The following is a 7037-nucleotide window of genomic DNA, read 5'->3' on the forward strand; positions in this document are numbered from 1 at the left end:
GACATACAAGCAGCCAACAAACATGTGAAAAAATGCTCAACATCACTAATCAAAGAAATGCAAATTAAAACAACAATGAGATATCAGCTTACTCCAGTGAGAACAGCCATTATTGAAAAATCGAAAAACAATAGATATTGGCACAGATGAAGTGAAAAGGAAAGCTTCTACCTTGTTAGCAGGAATGTAAATTAGTTCAACTTCTATGGAAAACAGTATGGGGATTTCTGAAAGAGCTTAAAGTACATCTACCATTTGATCCAGCAATCCCACTACTCAGTATTTACCCAAAGGAAAATAAGTCACTATATCAAAAAGACATATGCATTAATATGCTTATCACAGCATAATTCACAATATGGAATCAACCTAAGTGCCCATCAACTGGTGACTAGATTAAAAAAATGTATGGAATTTTCTGTGGAATTCTACTGTGGAATACTACTCAGCCACAAAAAAGAATGAAATAATGACTTTTGTGGCAACTTGGATGGAATTAGAGACCATTATCCCAAGTGAAGTAACTGAGGAACAGAAAGTAAAATACTACATGTTTTCACCTACAAGTGAGAACTAAGCATTGAGTGTGCAGGGGCATACCAAGTAGTATAGTGGACATTGGAGACTCAGAAGTGAAGAGGATGGGAGAGGGGTAAGGGATTAAATACTATCTATTGTGTACAATGTACTCAATTATTTCAGTGACAAGTGCACTAAAAGCCTAGACTTCACCACTGTACAATTCATCCTTGTAACCAAAAACCCTTGTAACCCTAAATCTATTGAAATTTAAAAAATCTGAAAAAATTTGTTTAAAAGTCCAGTTTGTAGTCTGTGAGCACATAGAGTACTTTTTATAATTTCAGTAATTCCTCATGCCTTACTTCTTCATATTCCCTGCTTCCTAGGGCTTCTCCATTTCACAGATGTTCTGTTCACTTTGTCCTGCATCCACGTGGAAGAGAAACAGGCTCCTCTTTAGTTTCCTCTAAATTCCTTTACACTGACTATTTTGTAAATAAAGGAATTAAGCTTTTAGTATACTTTCCAAAAACTGTGAAAGTTTCTTCAGAAACTTTTCCATTCAAAGTCCAGAGTAATACTTTTTATGTGTTTATTTTCCTTTAATTGACAAATAAAAATTATATATGTTTGTGGTGGATCACATGATGTTTCGATATAGGTATACATTGTAGAATGACTAAATCAAGCTAACTAACATATCAATTACCTCAATACTTATTTTTTGTGTGTGATGAAAGCATTTAAAATATACTTTCCTAGCAATTTTCACACACATAGTATGTTTTTATTTCACTGTAATCACCACGTTGCATAATGGATCTCCTGAACTTATTTCTTTTGTAATTGGAATTTTACTTTTCATTTACGAATAATAATTGTACGTATTTGGGGGTGTATAGTGGTGTTGTGAAACATATAACGTATAGTGATCAGACCAGGGTAATTAGCATATCTATCATCTGAAACATATATCATTTTTTTTTGTGTTGAGGACATTCAATATCCTTCTTCTAGCTATTTGAAACTATATATTAATTATTGTTAACTATAGTCATCCTTTAGTGCTATAGAACACTGGAATGCATTCGTTCTATCTAGATGTAATTTTGTATCCTTTAACACATTTTTTCCTATTGCCCCCTTTCCCCTACCCTCTCCAGCCTCTGGTATCCTCTGTTCTACTCTTCACTCCTATGAGATCAACTTTTTTTTTTTTTTTTAAGCTCCCACACATTAGTGAGAACACGTGGTTTTTAACTCTCGATTCCTGGCTTATTTCACTTAACATAATGCCCTCCAGTTCCATCCATCTTGCAAATGACAGGATTTCATTCTTTTTGATGGCTGAATAGTATTCCATTGCATGTATACACACCACATTTTCTTTATCCATTCAACTCTCACCTGTAAGTGAAATTTTATTTTCTTTGACAAACATCTTCCCAATTCCCCATTTTATGCTTGCCCCGCACCCCTAGCTCCTGGTAACCACTGTCATACTCTGTGCTTCTATGAGTTTAACTTTTTAGATCCGCATGTAAGTGATATCATGTGGTATTTGTCCTTCTGCACTTGACTTGTTTCTCTTAGTTTAATGTCTTTCAGATGCATCCCTGTTGTTGCAAATGACAGGAATGACTTCTCTTTGAAGGCTGAGAAGTATTAACATTTCATTGTGCATGTATACCATGTTCTCCTTATCCATTCATCCACTGATGAACAGTTGGGTCTACCCTATGTCTTGGCTGTTGTGAATAGTGTTATAATAATCTTGGAAGTGCAAATATTTTGTCAATGTACTGATTTCATTGATATCCAAAACTAATACATTTTAAAGCTACTTGTTCTTCATCTCATTTTTGTATTTTGTACGTCACATACACTATAGCTGCCTCCACAAGCTCTCTCCTCCCACACAAGTCTTCCCAAAACTGCCACCCCTCATCTCAATCTAGGAAGGGTCTGTTTTCTCTTTTGTTTTTTAATTCCTGAGTCAGCTCTTTATTATACTGGATTCCTTCATTAAATTTTCTTCTCACCTATTTCCTGGAATTGGTGTAAGTAAGGAGGATCCTGAGGTTGATTTTTGAAGGCAAGATTTGTTCCTCTTTGGACCTAGAGATGGAGAAGATGAGGATATTCTGCAGATGGTTAAGGTACTAGGAAACAGAAGGCATAGCCTTAAATTGAAATATTAAAAATACACATATAACTTTTGTTTGTTTGTTTTTTTGAGATGGAGTCTCGCTCTGTTGCCAGGCTGGAGTGCAGTGGCGCAATCTCGTCTCACTGCAACCTCCGCCTCCCGGGTTCAAGCAATTCTCCTGCCTCAGCCTCCCAAGTAGCTGGGACTACAGGCACGCACCACCACACCCAGCTGATTTTTGTATTTTTAGTAGAGATGGGGTTTCACCATGTTGGCCAGGATGGTCTCGATCTCTTGACCTTGTGATCCACCCACCTCAGCCTCCCGAAGTGCTGAGATTACAGGTGTGAGCCACCACGCTCAGCCAAAAATACACACATAAATTTCTATTGCTATTTTAAGGTAATAATTATTGTACTTCATAGATGGGATGGCTGAGCTTTTCGAAGGGTGATAACTTTCCCATGATGCATAGTCAGAAAAGTCTTTGGTTTATACCAAGAGGCTTACTGGGAGATTGAACTCTCTCACTCTGGAAAGACCCTCACTGTCTTATGGCTGATCAGTACTGTGGAAGCATGCAGGTCCATGAAAAGATTTAAATATTCCCCAGAGCTCATAATAATATAATAACCAGAAAAAAATAGCTATGTGCCGGGATCTTTACTGAAAGGTATTTAGTATATCTCCTGGTTACAGAAAATAAAACTGAGCCTCAAAGATCTTCAGTGATTTATTCAAGTTTTCCCACCTAATATGTGGAAGACATTCAATTTGTGATACTACATTCAAAAGTCTACGCTCATTTTACTATATCTCTCACAAACTGGTGAATATAATTGAAAATGAAATGCTAATGTTGAACTCTGCCTTCAGAGCTCTCTAGGCCATTTTCAATAGCAAATTTAGCATCCCAGAGAGGGTAAATAGCTTGTCAATGGTCGCATGAAAAGTCAATAGCAGATCTGGAAGAATTATCATCTGATTTCCATCCAAGTATTTTATGGTGGGGTATGAGACATCTTTATTTTGTTCTGTAGGTTATTTTCTTGTGTGAATCTTATTTCCTCAACAAGACTTCAAGATCTTTGAGGGAAGTATTGCCTCTTAGACTTTGCTAGCTGCCCCCTTTGTGTGCTCTCTCTCCTGTGTTTGCACACATCCAAGCCTAATTGGAATAACATTGCATTTCCATAGTGTTTTTCAGTAGGGGTTATCAACTTTTGATGCTTTTGACATTTTGGTCCTCATCATTCCTTGGTGGGAGTGGAGAGAGGGGGGCCAGGCTGTCCTCTGCATTGTAGGACGTTTCACAATATCCATGACCTTTAACCATTAGATGCCAGTAGTAGTACTCTCCTCCATCAGATGTGACAACCAAAAGCCTCTTTAGGTACTGCTAAATGTCCCCTGAATGGGTGGTGGGGGGAATGGGAGGAAATATCTCCAATTGAGAAGCACAGCTTTCAGTTTGCAAAGGGTACTTAAAATGTTTGCATTTATTTATATATTTTCAACTAACTCATAATTCTTAGCCATTGTGATGAAGTGGACTATCACCATTTTACAGAAGAGGCTTCAGGAGACTAAGAGCAGATCAGGTCAACTGACCCATAGGTTCATCGTTTTTCTTACCTCCTTCTACCACAAAGTTAAACACACAGAGGTTTCTGGGTAATATACACTAACTTTAACAATCTTTTTAAAAAATGTGCTATTTTCACTCTCAAATCCTTCATCTTTTATGTTCCAAGCTCTCCTATACCTGAAGCCTTCTTCAGTTAGGCAAGGTAGCCATTTTATCCTTTATTTTACATATGAGGACACTGAGACTAAGACAGATGAAATTTGTTGGCCCAAACAAGAAACTGTTGAAGGTGTTCAATGATTGAATGTTCTTCTGTTTTTCCAGGGAACAGAGACTGTCATTTGTAAAGTTTATTCCTACATCCTAGTATCTAACACATTGTCTGGCACATTATAGGTGCTTCATGAATGATGAAGGAAAGAGTAGAGGAAGGAAGAAGGAAAATCAAGATTTAAACCTAAGTCTGTCTGGTTTTGTCTCCTTTGCTATCCTGCCTTATGATCCCCTCAAGGACTGTTGACTAAGTCCCAGTGACCTAGGCGGTCATTTCTGATAGGAAAAGTTTTAAGAATGGAGGGGGTGGAGGCAGGAGGAAAGACATGACCCGGAAGTCCTCCACTTAGCCTGGCATCCAAGGAGGTTGCACAGCTTATTCAATGGAGGAGGTCCAAATAAGAGTGAATCATCATTTGAGCTTGAAATTAGATGAATTCCACTCAAATTGGAGACAGGTTTTACAGCAGACATCAAACGCCATTCCCATGTCTAGATGGGCTGGGGGTCCATTCATTAGGATTCCATCAAAAAGGCAAGTAGGGATAAATGCAAAGGTTTTGCCTTCAGGACTCCCTTGATCCAAAACTGTTGCTTGCAAACCTATTTCTCCATCTTCTTTACTGGTAGATTCTCACTACTGCTGAGGCCAGCTGCTCACACAATATGCTTGTAGCAGCATTCCTGGCAGGCTCTTTCTCACCTAGTCTGGTTTATGGCCTTTCCAGCTGACTCCGTGCTCTAACACTCACCTAGGCTTCAGAATCAGGAGATCATAAATGCCTGTAGGTATGGATGCCTAGGGTCAGGTCAAAATTAGTGGGTTAGAAATCACAGTTATGACACTCATAGCTTCATATTAATACACCAACGATAACAATGGCAGCAGCAACATCCTGGAACACTTTTGTAAAATGCTTAAAATCAGCCAATCATTGCTGAAGACGACTGACTTTGCTGGCAGAATCAAGGGATGTGGGAGGACAAAGTTGGTTCCAGTTCTTTGTAACCTAGTATTTCAGACCAATGAAATTAGACTCTTAATGGATCAAATCTACTTAGCTCAAGAAGAAAAAGGGATTTTATTTACTCATGTAACTAAAGAGTCCTGGGCTTTTGTGATATTTAGATATAGGAATTAAACAACGCCATCAGGTATCTCTCTCTGTCCTCTGCCCAAGAAAGGAAAGATCTTTCTCCCAAATTCCATTATCTGTCTCCCCAGAAGAACTCCAAGTAGTCTGTGGGTGACATGTTCATCCCACAGCAAATTATTGAGGTGGGAGTGATTGGTTGATTGCTTCACAAACCACTCTGGAGATAGAGAATGTGGGGGACCTCCACTGACAGTCCCACTTGCACACACGGGATAGGGCCCCTGATGGGCCTACTCCATTGCTTACTGAGTGTGGAAAGTCAAGGAGTTGAGTTGGGCCTCATAGCGTCATGTGAATTGGATGTGCACTGTAGCACATCCATACAGAACTAATCCTTTCAGAATCTTTTCCTATACTTCTGACATTAAAAGCAGGGTCTTTTCCCTGGTCATTCTCTGCCATTTTTACATCAGAGGTAGAGGCTTATTTCTTATTCATTTTTCTACCCCTAGAACCCACTCATTAGGAATAGTGGCTTTCTTTTTATTGGATCAACTGGTTTGTCTTTGCCAGAGAAAGAAAATTTCAGTAACAACAACAACCAAAAAAATTAAACAATTTTGAAGCTAGGAACTTGCTTCTAGTAATTGAATATATTCATCTCAGATTATATGATAACTCAATTATCATATAATAATGGATAACTCATAACTTAATTATCATATAATAATTGATAACTTGTAACTCAATTATCATATAATCTGAGAATTATTATATAATCTGAGATGAGGGGAAAAAGCCTTGATGCCTGTTCTTGTTTCTCATCTTTGGGGTCCGCAAAATAGACTCATCAAATCCTCCTATATTAAATACGTAAAATCTACAAATTACAAGCTCCTGCAACTCGATGTCATGCCATATATATTCTTTGACCTTGCACATAGTACATATTTTGATTAATCGGTTGCTATCTTGGGCTTTACTAGTATCTATCAAGGGCTAGGAAATTTGCAAATATTTATAAACTTACAAAGAAGAATAAGTTTTAGCCACATTTTACAGATAATGAAGTAGATCAGAAAGTTGTTCTAGCAAGGCCACTGAGCTAATGAGAGAATCTAGGATTCATATCCAGATCTGTCCTGGCTCTAAGCCCATCCAGCTTGACTCTCAGGACACTACATTTTTTATACATGAGACACTGTTCTTTGTCATTTGTGCAAAGATGTTTTTCAGTTGACTAGGTCTTATTAAAATACCTAAGTAAAGACACTCTTAAATAAGAAATGCTCTGGGTTTTTGGTTTTGCTTTGTTTTGTTTTTTGGCAAGACAGGGGAATATTGTTCATCCAAACCTTCTGGATCATTAATAGTTAATTTTTTTCTGCAAGTTGATTCTCTCACATCG

Source organism: Gorilla gorilla, chromosome 4, assembly GCF_029281585.2.
Source record: "Gorilla gorilla gorilla isolate KB3781 chromosome 4, NHGRI_mGorGor1-v2.1_pri, whole genome shotgun sequence".
NCBI classification, from domain to species: domain Eukaryota; kingdom Metazoa; phylum Chordata; class Mammalia; order Primates; family Hominidae; genus Gorilla; species Gorilla gorilla.